The sequence below is a fragment of the Pseudochaenichthys georgianus genome, chromosome 12 (genome assembly GCF_902827115.2).
Source record: "Pseudochaenichthys georgianus chromosome 12, fPseGeo1.2, whole genome shotgun sequence".
Lineage (NCBI taxonomy): Eukaryota > Metazoa > Chordata > Actinopteri > Perciformes > Channichthyidae > Pseudochaenichthys > Pseudochaenichthys georgianus.
The window spans coordinates 23,500,934-23,519,418 of NC_047514.1; the positions used below are offsets into that span (position 1 = coordinate 23,500,934).

At 43.4% G+C, this 18,485-nt stretch overlaps 1 protein-coding gene across 3 annotated transcripts in view; it reads left to right on the top strand.

Moving 5' to 3' along the window:
* LOC117455813 (coiled-coil domain-containing protein 86-like) overlaps nt 1-18,485 on the top strand; it is a 30,961-nt gene that overhangs the window by 9,808 nt on the left and 2,668 nt on the right. For 2 of the 3 annotated variants that reach the window (XR_011644191.1, XR_004553177.2), the window contains exons 3-7: nt 61-4,015; nt 4,349-4,476; nt 5,465-5,511; nt 5,712-5,754; nt 7,433-7,923. The exons of the other annotated variant lie outside the window; for it this stretch is intronic. The gene's annotated coding sequence lies outside the window, so the exon portion shown is untranslated. Of the gene's footprint in view, nt 1-60; nt 4,016-4,348; nt 4,477-5,464; nt 5,512-5,711; nt 5,755-7,432; nt 7,924-18,485 lie in introns of those variants that run through there. 3 annotated transcript variants of the gene reach the window in all.

The following is an 18,485-nucleotide window of genomic DNA, read 5'->3' on the forward strand; positions in this document are numbered from 1 at the left end:
AACCATTCAGTGCTTTCTAAACCAGCAGCAATATTTTGAAATCTATTCTTTGACACACAGGAAGCCAGTGTAAAGACTTCAGAGCAGGAGTGATGTGATCCACTTTCACGGAGGACGGTCGCAGCATTAACGCCTGAAAAGAAAGCTGACGGCAAGAGAAAGGAGACAGATTTGAAGTTTGAGAATTGAGAATAAATCAATGGAAATGTAGTCTTTATTTACTGTACAGAGTTTTATGTTACTGTGAAGATGAATTGTAATCACTCGCTGCAAACCCTGACTTTTTTAGTCAATCTAGGACTGCTGTATATAGCTTAGTTGGTAGAGCTGAAGGCCTGGGGAAGTTGAAGTTTGTCCCCCTGTGGAGGACAAACTTCAAATCTGGCCTGAGACCATTTTCCCCGTGCCAAAACACTGTGACTATATAAGGGCACTGGTTGCCCAAAAAAATATCTTTACAAAAACAGTTTGGTCATTGAGTATTTTACAAATAGTGAAACAGCGCCCCTCTACATGTTATGGTGAAACAGTAGATTGCACTCTCTGTTGCGAGAGGAGGCCAGCAGAAATTGGCTTCCCTTTGTGAAAAAAAATGGAGGGATTGACCAATCAGACAAGGCTCACTTCATGCCCCTGCCAACCTGTGATTAGTCAGGGCCATGTCAAGGGAAGCCAGAGGCGGCTGGCTTCCCTTGCCTCACAATCCATTCAAATCGCATCAACTTAGTGTTGCAGTGACGTGTCCTAAAACCCGGACGTAAGCTGTGCTCGGTTTCCCTCGACAAAAAAGCAGTGGGATTTCTCCATAGGATTTTGGAAAATAGCTCGAAATAAGGTCAGTGGAAAACGAACCTGTTTGATAAATGCACGTTTTGTTCAGTCGGATAATATCCACATGTCTACCCTACTTTTATCATTTTCGAATCATAAATCTAATCGATAGAAGATAGATAGTGTCACAGCACCACTCTCACCGCCGTTAGAAAGTAGCAAGCAACTGAAGCAAGTGCAATTATGGAGGGTGGAGATTTGGAGTATTTAATCAAACACAATTGTACTAAACTTCCGCTACAGCAGCAACAACAAATACAATCTGATGACAGGCCGATGCCCAAACTGGAGCTGTGTACAGCGAGGAAAAAAGGAGCGAATCGGACGTAAAACGTTAAAGGTCTCCTGATTTAGTTTGTGAATGAATGCTTATTAGAGTTTCGGCTGGAGAGTGCGTGCGGACATGTCGGTTCGATAACAGGCGTGTGTAAGTCCTGCATCTGTATGATACAAATGTGTGTAAAATGATAGCGGGTGCTGTAATCACTCATCTGGTTACGTTATTACATTGACCACCACACCCCGACCCAAAAGAAAGGACGTATTATTGGCTTCCCCTACTTTTTTCCCCACGCCACGCTACTGGTGAGCTGGTATTTTTTCGGTAATTTTACACTGCATTTCACCATTTTTAATCATGGTGAGATTGTGTTTGTGCAGGTTGCACAAACTCGAGCCTGTCAGGACATCGAGTCCACAGTTTCCCTAACAGGAAAAGGATCGGAGCTAGCTTTCGTTCCTAGGTGCATTGTGCGAGGTGCATCCACCGCTCCTCTCTCTCTCCCCTCCGGTACACAGCAGTGTGGAGTTACATTAGGTAACGCGAGATACGGCTGATACTTGCGCATTAGTTTCTGTTATGAATCAGTATCAACAGTCCTGCCAATAACGTTACTATATTATCAACACTACTTTAGTTATAGCCTGATATATGATAGCTAACTTTACAATGGTGTCATGAGACCGACGTTAGCTAACATGAACTGTCTGTAGCTAACGCCGGTCACTCACCAAGACAGCTGCCCTGTTCTCCACTGATTCTCCTCACACCACAGCTCCATTTCTCTCCGATGGCCGTTATTTCTTCTAATCCTTGGCTGCTCCTGGGCCCCGTCTCAGGTCGACTATTTTCATTTCCTCGCTCCTCGGTCTCACCGGAAGTTGATTTGTCTGCGCCATCTTGAGTACCGTCCCATGGCTCTTATTTCTGCCGGAGGACCGAGGATCGAGGAGCGATAATGGAGGAGCGATAACCGAGGAACCACCAGACCATCCTCCGATGAAATCCTCAGACACTCGCCCCGCCCCCTTACTGTGTACCGCTCACTGATTTGACGATGCAGCGCATGTACTGATCTGATGCTTCTTGACATGAGAGCAGTTTCTCAGCGGAGTGAAGAAAATACATGAAACACACGGGACTCACTCCTCAGTATACCGTGTTTTGTTTCAATTAATGTATCATTTACATTATACATTTTACAAAAACGACGCCAGATGTCACTGTAGTGTATATTTATATATATCTTTTGGAAAATCTACATCATTTTCCTACATATTTATTCACTGGTGTCTCTAACCTGCAAGTTGCTCTTTAAGTATTGTTTGTTAAAAAATGTAATTTGACCACATGTGCCTTATCTTTTAGTGAACCCTTGTATGTCTTGTCACTCTTTACAATCCAAAGCCAGATTATATAATGTTGTATAACTACATTTACATATTTCAGAATTTTCTCTCATATTTTGTTGTTTTCAGTTCAAGATTGTCTGTGCGACTGCAGAAGTGTCCGTAGGCAAGATACTAATGGGTGAATGCTGCCATTTGTAGTAAAGCACTTTGATATAAATGGTGGAAAATGTGCAACAATTTACTTTGTACATTTTGTAAGGAGAGAACAGTCAGGCTCATAGGGAAATGAATGGTCACTAAACTCTTCTAATTTATTCTTAAGTTTTCAGGCGGTATACATAAGATAAAATAGGGTAATGTATGTGATCATGTGTTTTGGCTCCTGGAGACAATGATTGCATGTTTTAACAGACACTAAGTTTATGTAACCAACAAGATCCTGTACGAGGGAATAGCAAGGGTGAGCGAGAAAATTGCAGCCAGGAGAATGAGACAAGCAGGACATTGCCAAAGGCATCAAGAGCTGCCAGCCAGCACATTGGTGCTGTGGGAACCAACACACGGGCATCGGTCACGAGGACGTCCCGCACTAACATACGTGGACGTACTCAAGAATGACGCAGGAGCACAATGTACCAATGAACTGGCCAGATGTATGGAGAACCGGGACGACTGGAAGCGACGATGGAGGGCTCGTCTGAGGACGACCAGAGAGAGAAGTTTAAGGGCTTCCTGCATTGATCACTTGCACAATCTTCTGTTTTCTTCTCGCTGTGATTATTTGCAAGATAGTATTAAGGTTAAGGCGGTGAGCTCACTTAACCCTTTGGAGTCGACCGTCACGCCGGCGTGATCAGATCACATGACCTGTTCAAACCGGTGCCGCATAAAAACCATAGACTATATATATAAATGGACGTAGGGTCCGTGACGTCACCCATAGGATTCTGCAGAGTTGCCGTGAAGCCCTTAGTAGGCGGAGTCAGCCACTAACGGCTCGACAGCGACGTCAGAGTCTAACTCCCGCCTTCTCCCGCCTGCTCTAAATAAGGGCAAAGAGGCGGTGCTGAGGCGGAGCCGAGGCGGGACAGGGCGGGACAGGGCGGGACCTGCTGCCACCGGGTGTGATGTTCCAGACCTAGCTCAGGCTAAGAAGCTAAGCTAACATGCTCTCAATATTAAGCTAACAACCTATGCTAACAACACAGTCTATGCTAACAACCCAGCTTGCGGTCACTGCTCCTCGTTCCCGGCATATTCTGAAGGTAAGATACCCTGTAACTTTACAAAACTTGTCCTTTTGATTTAAATGTTCTTGAACCTATACAATTGTTTTTTAAGTGCTTCACCGTTTTTCAAATATAAATGTCATTTGTAACTAAACTTTGTAAACTAGCAGAGATATGGCCAGTATTGCGTGAATTAAATTTAATTAATGACATATGACTGTAGAAAAAGAAAGGTGCTTTTATATTGATTAAACCATTTTTATTTTTTTCAGCATTAAGAAAAAAGAAGATGGCAACCTCCTCCACGCCAAACTGCACAACCTGTAAATTGATGGTCCTGGCTTACTTTACATGACTTCAGATGGTTGACATTACACACAAACATACTATACATATATGTATATATACATGTGTGCACAATTGTAGATAAACAGCACACATTATATAAATATATATATATATATATATATATATACTGTGTGCTGTTAATCTGTTTTTTGAGGTTTTGCTCTCTTGTTACTTTTAACCATACAGGTGTGATTTCAGTTATTTTATATGTTATTGTCAAAGGAACAAAATGAGCAACCCTTTATAATTGATTTGATATTCCTCATTATCTGAAGCATTTGTTACTCTCATTTATTTTCCTCCCATAGTGACTGTATGGATAATCGGAGACAGCTATGTCCGGCGTGGAGCCAGAGAGCTACAGAGACCATCGGCAGCAACCTTGGCCTCGACCTGAGGGTGTGCTGGTTCGGTTGGGGTGGACTGCGCTGGAGAGGTGTCCTCCCTTTCTTTTCCTACTCCCTGCGAGGAAGAGCAGTCCCGGATGTCCTCCTCATCCACTGTGGCGGCAATGACTTGGGGGAGGTGCCCAGTGTTCAGTTGCTGAACCAGATGAAGGAGGACCTGCACCAGCTTCACCATCAGCACCCTGGCTTGAAGATCATGCTCTCCCAGAGGCGCCGGTGGAGGGCTGGTGCAAATCCTGTCAAAATTGACAAGGCCCGGAAGTTTGTTAAGTGTTATGGCTACTTTTGTTCATAGCCTAAATGGTGTCATTGTTGACCACTCCAACATTAGACATGACAGTCCTGGGCTGTTTTTGCGAGATAGAGTTCATTTCACCCCTAGGGGAAATGATATTTTTTTTAAGTCACCAGCCAATTGCCTGAAAGACCACCTCCAAAGACTGTGAACTGCTAAAATGTCAGTATCACTGTCTTTGGATTTGGCCTTTAGAGTATGTATTCTAAGGCCCTTGCTAAGCCCAGACTGTCATGGCTAATGTTGAGTTATATATTACATCTGTAGCCATAACACTGTTAACATGGCTGCTCTTCCTCCTCCTCTTAATTTCCTTTACGACAACATTTTGTTTATAACACCACTACATTAACAATAAGCATAGGAAAATGATAAATGTCAACATTTAAGATTGTGCTTTTAGTCTTTATTTAATCAGATCTATTTCACATTGAAAATGTGATAAATACACATTGAAAGTTACATCTTGCATTTTATGAAAAGTAAAGGTTTCGAATCCTTTTATGACTTAAGTACACTAGAAAATAAATTAAAGGAATAACAAAGATAACATATGTTGCAGTGATTTAAAGTCTCACATTTATTATTTCAGAAATTAGGTTTGTTGCCTTTATTACTGAAAATAGGATCCAATAGTTGCTTGTGAATATATCTGCACTAAATGTGTTGCTAATTTGTCTTTTTTCCTCTCTTTCACCTCCACACTGTTTGGATATGTCCAGCTGGCTGAAGAGCTTTCCTAGGTGTGAGAAGGATGGCTATGTTAGTGGTGGGTAATGCTCTTGAATGCAGCTCAAAGCCTGACTCCTCCCCCAGCCACTCCCCTCATTAGAGCTGTATGAAAGGCACCTGTTGGACTTTTGTTCTTTGTTGGCTCTGTCTGTCATGGTCCTGGGCTGTCTATTTGAATAATTGTGTAAATTGGTCTCAGTTTCTGCTATGTCATGCTCACTTGCTGCTTCCTTACAGATTGTCCTGCACATCAGTAGTTTGCCAAAACCTCATTCCTGTGGTGAGTAGGGCCAGAACAATTCAATTGTCATTATGCTGCATGGTGAGCATTTTTTACCCTACATTTTAGCATTGTTCTTAGGTTTACCTGCTGCTGTTTTTCCCTTTTTTAAATATTTGGTCTTCGCTATTGTTGTCTTTAGTGTTTTTGCCTTTACTATTTTGCTTGGTTTGCATTTATCTGTTTTAGGTTTACGTGGTGTTGTCTGTCCCTTATCCCCTTTTTAAAACATCTAATTTTAAATAAATATTATTTAACACACCACCCTGTCACATTGGGGATAGCTTTAATTCACCTGGATCTGCGAACTGTTTCCCCACAGACAGGCAGATATCTTTCAGGCAAACGGAAAAGAAGAGCACTGAGGTGTAGAGGGAATTTAAATATAGACATTTAGGTGATTTGTCCCGAAGCAACGCACCTGTGTTTCACATGGTGCCATCACACCTTAGTCCCTGTTCACAATGAATAAATAGACACAAACTAACAGGTGTCCACTGAAGTTAAACAGACAGAAGTTTTTGGCAATTCTCATGACTTATGTTTCTGAAGCACTTTTATGCTTTTAATGTGGATATTTACATTTCCTTGCATCACAAACAGCTTACAAATATATAACTGATTATAAAATAAAAATGATTAGACCGCAAATTGACCACATTTATGCAAAATAAAACTGGTAGAGACAGGAATGAGCATATTCCAGAATAAGCAGATGGATGTATTATAGTTTAACTTTTTAAATCTTGCTGAAATCACATTTCTTTCTCAAAATTCTATTGAACATGGACTTCAAATGAACATGCACTTACCGGGCAAACCGACCTGAGTTTATTTAAACTTAACCAAACGAGTTGGGTGTGAAAGCAAAAACAAGAAACCTAGATAAGATTAGATTATCAAATGTCATTGATTGATCCAAAATTGGGAAATTGTTTCGTAACTGCAGCATTAAAGTTATTGAAATGAAAAATAAAAACGAACAGATACACACAATAAAACAGATTAACAATTGAACGCTACATATCTAGATTAAGTATAGAGTACACAATATAAAACTATTCAGAATAAGTTAAACTACACTATAATAGATCTACCTACTACCATAGAAACTGTGAGAAAAGGTTATATACATTACAAAACTAATGTTGAAATGTAGTATTCAGATTTACACACAGGAAAGATAGAAAAACATTTATAAATAGTTTATATTAGTGGTTTTTGGATTAAAATGTGTTTTTTGTGTCCTAGTCTCATACTTTTCAACAATCAGCTTTCATGTTTGTACATCACATTTAAAAAAACACAACTGCTTGTATATACACGTTTTGCATTATAGTGGATGCTCTCAGCACGTGTGCTTTATCAAAAGCATCAAAGTGTGTGTTGTACTGGATGCTGTTCTTATATGTTCTCCACTGTCCCAATTTTGCAGAATTATTTACCTGCTCATGTTTGGTGTTTTTCTTCTCTGTCAAACATCAATGAAAAAATAAACATCTTGAGACTTTGGGATAGCAGGCTTCTCTTCTCCTCTCACCTGTCTTTCTGATGCATGAGGGCTGTTTGTGTCTGCGACCCGCTAGGTTATTGTAGTTCATTTTCCCTACACCCTTTCTCCAAGTACTCATCCACTCATCCTTCAAATCTGCTTTAAAGTCTTGTTGTTGTTTTCCAGAGCCTGTGCTAACAGTGGGGCTGGAATAATTCATATGGCAACTGGGATGCATTTGGGTGTAACACCTCCTCAGGCTGTTCTCCATCCAGCGTCCTACCTTTGAGTTCCCTGAGCATGCAGCTGCAGAGCCAGATACCCCGCCAGCTCATTGCCTCGTTCTCCATCTCTTTATATACACTGCTCCACTTTCTGTTCCAATCATCATGTTCCCCTTCAAATCCATATGCTCTTTTCTGGAAGTAAACTAAAAAAACATAGTATTGATATTGAATTCACTTTTTTTATTTGCATTGGTTTTGACATTCAGGTAATCCAAACGTACCAGAAAGTAATCGGGTTACTTATTTCATGGCAACTTGAAAGAAAGTAGCTCCTTTGTATCAACAATAAAGGAAGTAGGAACACATCTTACCCAAGGCATTCTGCTTTTTGTCATCATGACAGTATGACAGTATTTCTTGATACTTAATATCTTGGTTTCTTCTTTTCCAAGGGTGCATTGTTCTGATTCTTCCATAATAAACTAAAATAAAAAACATCATATTGATATTTCTTTTACCTTGTTTTTATTTGCATTGCATTTGCTATTGAGGTAATCCAAACCGGAAAGTAATCAGGTTACACCAGGGGTGGACTGGGACTAAAAATCAGCCCGGGACTCTCGACCGGCCCACTTTGGTACCGCCGGCCCACCTCAGTACCGCAAGTAAATACCGCTAGTAAATTGTCGCCGGGAGGGGCGGTATAGTGACTTTTCAGACTGGCCCACTTCAGTACCGGCCCATCGGGATTCGTCTCGAACGTCCCGATGGCCAGTCCGCCACTGGGTTACACTACCCTTGTATTCATTTCTGCAGAGCTGAACTTTTTATTGCATTTGAAGAAATGCTGTTTATTTCATGGCAACTTGAAAGAACCTCCTTTTTATCAATAACTTTGGTCTAATTCTGCTCACTATAAAGGAAGAAGAAACAAATCTCACCCCCTGGCAGTCACCATGACAGTGTGTGTTCGCTTGGCTCAGTGGTTTCCCATTGTAGCCAATCCAATCATCTGTGAGCGATAGATCAAAAGAGCATATGAATGGAGGTCCCCTGTTATTGAGTAATAAATTAAATACACATTTCCTCCGATTTCATATACTCTCTAAACAGGACCCTGTATGTGATACATCATGCATGCGACAAAACCAGTAAATCAATTTACGGCAGTCTTTACAGTGAGCAGAGGGGGATAATTTATTCATATATGCTACTGTTCCAACAATGAGTTACAAGGACAAGAACAGCAGTTTTTCAGTTTAAAAACAATTGTTGTCTTTTAGAGATTATGTTTTGAGTGTGCGCAATAGTAACAAAATAGCAAAGCTTATATACAAGAAAGGGCGGGCAGACAGAGTTTCCTCAGAAATCTTCTTTCACACGGTCTCATATTGTTATTAGACACCTGTCCTTGAGCTGTAGATAGTATAACGGTTCTCAGAATATGGAAGTTCTTGTGTGACTTTGTGTGAAGAGGAGTAGTCTCAACATAGTCTGCCAAATTAGCTCTGTGGCCTTGAAGCGCTTGGGAATAAAAACCCTCATTAGAGTATGCAGAGAAAACCGCACATATCAGGAAATATATAGTTGTGTTAGACAATGCTAGGAAAAGCATTTGGTTTTAGCATATAAGGTAAGATAAGAAATGTCCACTACATTACCCCTCCCTGTATTTAGTATTTTCCTGTGTTCAGTGTTGGTTCGTCTTTTGTTTGTGATTGAGTTCACCGGTGAGAGTTCTGTTTTGTCCAAGTTATTTTCATTTATCCTTGAAATAAAGGCATTTTTCAGCGTTATCTGCATTTGGGTCCTGCTTGCTTCACTCACCGTAACAGTACGAACCAATCAATGATGGGCCCAGCAGATCCATTTGAGCAGGAATTATTGAATCTGATTGCAATGTATTCCCATCTGCAGCGGCATTCGTTTGTGTTGGCTGCCCTTAAAGGCAATGTGAGCGTCCATTCCCATTGGATAACGGAGAATTGTACACCCGGAAGTAAGTATTCCTCTTACTGTCGATTGATTTTACAGTGATATCTGCACTACTCATCGACTAAAAAACACCAGATTATCCTTGTTAATTACACAACATTGATTGGTTTAAATTGTGTGCAATGCTTTTGTATTTTTCCCCTTCGATTCGGAGAAACAAATATTTTTTCTGAGTAAAGGATGGCAGAAGACACTACACTACCCAGAATCCCCAGCTATCGTTTGGACTACACCATGTGCTCTGTTTGACAAACCCCGTTTTTTTCCACCATTCATTTGAATGGCTGGCAGACGTGATCACGTGATCTTCAAATTTCTCCCTGCAGAAAAAGAAAACATGGCCGAACTTCGTTTTATTCTCGGTGGAAAATGCCTATTTTAAAGTTAGTTTGGCCATTAAAATGCGTTTTGATGTCATTTGATGCGAGAAATATGAGTTGTTATTTCAGATTATGTGTGCAGTGGATGTAGATGATCTTTAGTTTGCTAGTTATTACGAAGATTACTTCAGGAAATCGCGACGTTTTCATTGTTACCAAGGTGGTTGCTAGGGACGCTGCTATCGATATTATTTCTGTTATGTTGTGTAACTGTTTAATGGTGTTATCTTTATTGCTACCCCCTTCCCCGTCAATGTATAGTGTTGGTCCACAGCGCACACATATTAGTTTAACAAAATCCGCATCTAAAGATAGCCTACGTTATTTTCCCCTGTGCAATTCCAGTCTCACATCTCACAGCACATCGTCATTAACAAATACCGGAAACAGACCGAAAACATTTAAAAAAAATAAAATAATACTTTATTCCGAGTGTGCTTGCTTTTCTTTTTGGAAGTCATCACATAACGACATTGTAATACACGGTTCGGCTGCATTAAATATTACATATCTGCCGTAGTTCTGTATTTATAGATCCCTGATGAGAAGACTTCTAGACAAACATGAGGAACTGAAAACGTGACGTGGATCATAAATATATCAGCCATTAAACAACATCTTACATTTATTTTCACACAATACGTCTCCTTGCAGTATCAACACTAATTCGGCTGACTTTTATATTTGATCCAATTGGTAGATAGGCTGTATGTACACCATAAAGGTGCACAGCTGATATAAAGGGACACCTAGTGGTTAAAGCATGTTATTGAATTTCATTATTTTTATTATTAGATATTAATAGGATCCCTATAAAGTATATTCATTACTCGTTATTCTCTACTAATAGTTCATTAAAGACTGTATATAATGACTATTTTGCACATCCTTTTCAAGATTTCAAGATTTTCTAAGGTTTATTGACATATCATATAGGCCTACACAACAATGGTGTAGTTCTGCATTGAATGAAAAACTTGGGTCGCAGGTTCCTCAATAGTGCATTACAAGACATCTATCAATATTTGTGCATACCTCCAGCAATGTTAACTATGTTGAAGCACTTATTTTAACTGATATTATACATAATGTATTATACTCTTATAAGATGTATGTAGATATTTCATCTCCGGCCTTGTCAAGTATTGAACAATCAATAAATAAAGAACACAGAATTGTTAAATATAAAACACAGAATTTGTGTGATTATACTAAATGATTTACAAATAAACACCACTGCATACAACTGTTACACATGCTGATGTAACGCACATGTTCCAACTTGGAATCAATAAAGTATATCTTATCTTAAGCTGATCAATGAATACTGCCATATTTGCAAAATTTGCCTCTGAACCTTGACAAGTGCATGTTTCAGGCTTATCAATTGATGTAATGTAATGTAATGTAATGTTATCAATTAACGACAGGGGTCACAAACATAAGACCAGCTGTTAAATAAAGCTCTTCTGACCTTAGCTGGCATGTGTGTATATATATTAATGCTGCCCATTATGGGCACAAGCAATTTTCACCCATTTATTAATTATATGTTTTAAATTTGAGTGTTTCCTAATTCCTATCCCCTAAACCTCCAGGGATGTACACAGTTTAATACTGGCAACTTCTTATTATGGGAAATACGAAAACGTCTTTTAAAACTACAACTCCCAGTAGAGACGTGCCATAGAGAACATGTTGCGAAACACAATAGCCAGCATGTGTAGTTCTGGGGACCGGGGTGGGAGGGGGGAACGCGGTGGACCCGTTCAAATCCAGTTTTGGACAGTCTGCCATGGTTCCATCCCATTTCAAGTGCTGTTCGAGAATCGGCTTAACCCTCAGAGCACACTCTCTCTCTCACAGAGCTTGAGGACTATCACGGGGTTTGTCAAACAGAGCACATGGTGTAGTCCAAACGATAGCTGGGGATTCTGGGTAGTGTAGTGTCTTCTGCCATCCTTTACTCAGAAAAAAGATTTGTTTCTCCGAATCGAAGGGGAAAAATACAAAAGCATTGCACACAATTTAAACCAATCAATGTTGTGTAATTAACAAGGATAATCTGGTGTTTTTTAGTCGATGAGTAGTGCAGATATCACTGTAAAATCAATCGACAGTAAGAGGAATACTTACTTCCGGGTGTACAATTCTCCGTTATCCAATGGGAATGGACGCTCACATTGCCTTTAAGGGCAGCCGACACAAACGAATGCCGTGCTTCCATGAGCGTCAAATCCCGACGCAGATGGGAATACATTGCAATCAGTTGAAAGCTATTTGCGTCCCTTTATGACGCTGAAGGAGCCTAGGAGCGTCACAATTGGACGCCACGGACACTGACCAAACGTCGCTCCTGGACGCTTAGGGAGTGAGAGTGTGTTGGCTATGGAGAAACTAGGTTTAGTTAAATTCTTACCTGGCTGGATTTTGGACTTCCTCTCGGTGTGTGATTCCCGGCCTGCTAGTCCCAGGCATGCTAGCTCCCTGCCTCCCAATTCCCAACCTGACACCATACGCCTCGGTGTGTTCCGTCTGGAGTCAACCCTTGCTTCTGCCCCAGTTCCTGCTCCTGTCCAAGAGCCGTTCTCTGGAACTCGTCTGGCTTTTGGAGGTCCTAAGAGAAGGAGTCGCAGGTCCAGGCTAGCAGCCCTAGCCACAGAAGCCATGCTTTGGGCTCCAGTACAGGCCCCAGCAGCCATGGTTCCAGCCCCAGTTCTGGCCCCGGCAGCCATGGTTCTGGCCCGAATTCTGGCCCCAGCAGCCATGGTTCCTGCCCCAGTTCTGGCCCCAGTAGCCATGGTTCCAGCTCCAGTACAGGCCCCAGCAGCCATGGTTCCGGCCCCAGTTCTGGCCCCAGCAGCCATGGTTCCGGCCCAAGTTCTGGCCCCAGCAGCCATGGTTCCGGCCCCAGTTCTGGCCCCAACAGCCATGGTTCCGGCCCCAGTTCTGGCCCCAGCAGCCATGGTTCCAGCCTCAGTCCTGGCCCCAGCAGCCATGGTTTCGACTCCAGCCCCTCGTCTCCGGCCAACGCCAGCTCCCCGTGTCCTGTCGGCGTACCGGCCGACGCCAGCTCCCCGTGCCCTGTCGGCATTCCGGCCGACTCCAGCCCCCCGTGTTCTGTTGGCGAACCGACCGTCTCAAGTCTCCTCTCAAGTTCCTTCTCAAGTCCCCTCTCAAGCCACGTCTCCAGCTCCCTCTCGAGTCCCCTCTCAAGTTCCCTCTCGAGTCTCCTTTCGAGTCCCCTCTCAAGTCCCCCCTCGATTCCCCTCTCAAGTCCCCCCTCGAGTCCCCTCTCAAGTCACCTCTCGAGTTCCCTCTCAAGTCTCCTCTCGAGTCCCTTCTCGAGTCCACTCTCAAGTCACCTCTCGAGTCCACTCTCAAGTTCCCTCTCGAGTCTCCTTTCGAGTCCCCTCTCAAGTCCCCCCTCGATTCCCCTCTCAAGTCCCCCCTCGAGTCCCCTCTCAAGTCACCTCTCGAGTTCCCTCTCGAGTCTCCTCTCGAGTCCCCTCTCGAGTCCACTCTCGAGTCACCTCTCGAGTTCCCTCTCGAGTCCACTCTCAAGTCACCTCTCGAGTCCACTCTCAAGTCACCTCTCGAGTCCCCTCTCCAGTTTCTTCTCGAGTCCCCTCTCCAGTTTCTTCTCGAGTCCCCTCTCCAGTTTCCTCTCGAGTCCCCTCTCAAGTCCCCCCTCGATTCCCCTCTCAAGTCCCCCCTCGAGTCCCCTCTCAAGTCACCTCTCGAGTTCCCTCTCAAGTCTCCTCTCGAGTCCACTCTCAAGTCACCTCTCGAGTTCCCTCTCGAGTCCACTCTCAAGTCACCTCTCGAGTCCACTCTCAAGTCACCTCTCGAGTCCCCTCTCCAGTTTCTTCTCGAGTCCCCTCTCCAGTTTCTTCTCGAGTCCCCTCTCCAGTTTCCTCTCGAGTCCCCTCTCGAGTTCCCTCTCAAGTCACCTCTCGAGTCCCCTTTCTAGTCACCTCTCGAGTTCCCTTCTCAAGTCCCCTGTCTAGTCCCTCCTCGAGTCCCCACTCTAGTTCCCCCTTGGTTCCCCTCTCGAGTCTCCTCTCGAGTCTCCTCTCAAGTCCCCTCTCGAGTCACGTCTCAAGTCCCTACCCAATGTCCTGGTCCATTGGAGGTTCCGCTGGGGTGTGACAGTCGCAGATTGATCTCAGTGTTTCTTATAAACTGTAGGGGCAGGGGAAAGGGTTAAGGCATGTAGTTTAGATTCAAATGAAATGAGAATCTATGATGCATGTGTATTATCCTAACTACAGTCGTTAAAATGTCCACTTTTATGTAAGGTTTGAGGGTGTGGTTCTGCAAGCCTCATTTGCATATTCACCTGTCGCGGCGCGCCCAGAGGCTTTTTAGTGGGCACGTCAACAGGATGCCAGGGGTGGTTCTCACGGGAGGAGGAAGCCTGTGTGTGGTGAATGCGGGTATTCAGCGGTATAGTTACGGTTTCTCAGCATGTGTATATATGTAAAAATGCAATGGGGAAGTAACTGAAAGTAACCGTATGTGGATATTGCATCGACCGACCTGGAAGCACGTCTCCTTGGAGAGGACGCGCACAGAGAGAGAGAGAGATTCTCTCCGACACAGGGTGAGATCGCTCCTGTGTGCCACGCAGGACCTCGTGTTTCCTTTTTTGTGTGGAATATATCCTGAAAAGGCCTACAAACATTTCTGTTTTTGCCGCCGATGGGCGCAGGAGCAACAGTTTTGTTGTCAATGAACAATAGCCTGGATTAGGCAGTAAAGACACTTTTTGTGTATCGCAGAGCGGACTGTTTAGTTTTGTTTGTGTTGTTTGGCTGGAAAACTGTCAATATAATGGATCCATGCATGAAATCTGTCTCTGTTTATTTTGTTTAAGGAGCAGATTATCCGCTTATTATTTCTGTTTACCTTTATAATCTTATTTCATTCAAGAACCCCTTGTGCGTTTAATTAACACAATTAGTTTAGATAGTTGATCGTTACAGATGGTGGCCAGTATGGGGAATGAAATGTGATTTTATTTAAATCTGATATTATTTAAAGAGAACATTTTTGGAGATTTTGAAACTGCCATATTTGTGTTTACTGAGACACTTAGCCTATGTGTTGAATTGTATTGATTGGATGAGAAGAGAAAAACGTGTTCTGTACTTGTGTAAAATAACCATAATCAGGCAATGGCTTCTGAAGAAAATGTACAACATAATATGGAAGCACAATTGGAAGAGAATGAGTCTGAAGAAGGTAGTATAGCACAGGAGAACAGTGGGCAACACCATGAAAACAGAGGTGATGCATGGATAACAAGAAGAAGATCTATTACTGATGTTACCTCTTTGATCGGTTCTCTTTATATATCTGATGCAGAGCAGGAGGAAAGTATAGGAGATTGGGATAATACATCTTACCATGCATATCCTGCTCTTGCATCTTTCTCCACAGACTTGGGAACAGTTATAGAGAGAGTTAACTCCCTTGAGGCTGATTTTAGAGATTCAGTTAATAGTGCGCTAAACCGAGAAGATAGCATCAGAGGCCTCGTGAATAAGAATGTTGAAGCACTGGAGCATTATGTTATGTCAACTTTGAAAAACTTTGAAGATAAACTGGTGGACTGTTTACAAAGGCGTGATGAAAAATGGAAGGCAGAAATCCAAAGGCTGAAGCGCGCCAGTCTCCCTGCTGTCCATAGGCCCTTTGTCAGTGCTGGTGCTAGTTTTCAGACGTCTTATGGTCGCACCACTCCAGCTCAAATACCTCTCATTAGTGCCTCTCACACCCATGCTCCTTCTCTTGGTACTGACACTCAGGTGTCGGGTCCTCATATTAGTTATCCCACTCCTACTCATTCAGTTCCCTCTGCTGGGGTTTCTGTCGGCCGAGCAGAGATTGCCAGAAGAGAACTTGATACTATTGATGCTGCGCCACACGGCAGGACATCATTCACTGACCTACTTCCGCTGGGACAACCACCAGGAGTCATTGACAACATAAACCCCATCACACCTGTAGGAGCAGTATACCGCCATCCAAGCAGTACGCCGGTGGTGTATTCAAAGCCTGTCATTCATATGGAGTTGTAATCCCAGAATAGCTGGTTGTCTTCGGGGCACTGTCAGAACCGTGGACCAACTGGTGTCAATTGGCACATTAGTGGAAAAAGATTGCACAGCTGCAAAAGAATATTGGGGGAAAGTGGATCAACAAAAAGCAAAAGAGAAATTGAACAAAAGGCTCCAGGAAAAATGGAGCGCTAAGAAACCTGCTGATGTAGTGACCATAGTGCAAAGAGGGAAGAGAAATCCAGTAAATCTCCTACATGTCCCCGTAGAGGTGAGAGGAATGCAGTGTAAAGCTGTTTTTGACACTGCATGTACATACTCCCTCATGCGACACAGCCAATGGCTGGATGTAGTCCGTAAAGGAGAGCAACTGAAGCCCAGTGAGAACCAAAGCTTTGTTTGGCTGATGGGAAGACATGCCATGGAGCCTTAGGAAAGGTACAGCTACTCTACGGCTGGCATGACATGATGTGGTCGCTAGAAACATACATCATCGATGACAACAACCTGGCATTCCCCATCATTCTAGGCTTGGACTTCCTTACCAAGACCTCAACCATTATCAACCTGGGAGACCGAACATATGGAGTAAAGGGGCCAAGGGATTATGTGTTCTATTCATTCCTTTCTCAACCTGCTGAGATCCCGGCAGCTCACCCCAGTGTTAGTCTCATAATAGCACTTCCGCTATCCAAGTCATTTCCTATTCAAGAAGAGACTGCCCCAGATTTTTCAGCTCATCCACCAGAGGTTAGAGAAATCTTGAAGGCTTGGCCAAAGGTGTGTTCAGGCAGTTTAGGGAAAACTAAGGGAGAAGAGCACAAGATATTTACTACAGACGAGGTTCCAGTGCGCTGCAAAGCATACAGGGTATCACCCCACAAGCGTCAGATCATAATAGACCAGGTAGAGCAGATGCTTAGGGATGGCATTATTGAACCGTCACAGTCAGCCTGGGCGTCCCCAGTGGTCTTGGTGCCAAAACCTGACATGTCCCCAAGATTTTGTGTTGACTTTCGACCTCTAAATGCTAAGACTCGGCAAGATGCCTATCCTATGCCACTTATTCATGAGTTGTTGGAGTCATTGCATGGAGCCGCCTTCTTCAGTACCCTTGACCTAAAATCAGGCTACTGGCAAGTGGCAATGTCAGAGGAAAGCCAGGCCAAGACAGCAGTAATCACACCGATAGGCCTCTACCAGTTCAAGTGCATGCCATTTGGGCTGAAGAACGCCGGTGCATCTTTCCAGCGATTGATGGAAAAGGTCCTGGGAGAGCTGAGGGGAAAATTCTGCTTTGTGTATATTGATGATGTCATCATCTTTTCACCCTCAGAAGAACAGCACTTCAATGATTTAAACGCTGTGATGAAGAGACTGCATGAGGCTAATTTAACACTCAATCTGAAGAAATGCCATTTCTTCCAGCAAGAGTTAAAGTTCCTTGGCCATATAGTGTCTGAGCAAGGGGTTCAGGTGGATCCAGAGAAAACACTGGCAGTGAAAGAATATCCTACTCCCACAAATATCAAGTCACTGCAACGATTTCTGGGACTTGTGGGATGGTACCACAAATTAATTTCCCACTTTGCAGATATGGCAGCTCCCTTGCATCGCCTGACAAGGAAAGCGGTGGAGTGGATATGGAGCGAAGAATGCCAGCAAAGCTTTGAACACTTGAAACAGGCTATGGTCAGCGCTCCCATCCTAACACAACCTGACCACTCAATTCATTTTGAGGTGCACACAGACGCTAGTGACGCCGGTTTGGGTGCAGTCTTAGTCCAAGCTACTAAGGAAAGGGAGCAGGTGATAGCTTATGCTTCACGGGGATTGAGAGGAGCCGAGTGTAACTACTCCACATCAGAAAAGGAATGTCTAGCTGTTGTATGGGCTGTTGAAAAGTGGCGACATTTTCTTGAGGGAAAATAATTCACGGTATACACAGACCATGCTGCTCTGACTTGGGCCTTCAACTGTCCGAAGACCTCTTCCCGGCTTACTAGGTGGATCTTACGACTCCAGCAATTTCAATTTAGGGTCCAATACAGAAAAGGCCTGCACAACATAGTGTCTGATGCTCTGTCCAGAGCGATTACACATCTATCCACAACTGCGTATGTTGCCTCAAACACCTCTCACTGTGCTTCTGACTTACCAACCACCCTATCAGACATACGAGAGGCCCAGGAAAGGGACCCTGAAATCAGTGACATGGCAAAACAGTCTGCTGCCATTTGTAAGCCAGATAGGATAGAGTACATTGTGTTACAGGGTATTCTGTATCGGCAGTCGCCTGTGAGAGTAGGGGGAGACAAATATCAGCTAGTGGTTCCCAATAGTCTAGTAATATCTTTTCTGGAGTACTTCCACAACCATCCCCTGAGTGGACATCTGGGCAGACTTAAGACTCTTCTTAAGATCCTTGAGGTGGCTTGGTGGCAGTCTGTTAGGAAGGATGTGTGGGCCCATGTAAAGTGTTGCGACACCTGCCAGGCCTACAAAGCGGATAATCAAAAACCAGCGGGGTTCATGCAGCCTACCCCGGTGGAGGAGCCCTGGGAAAAGCTGG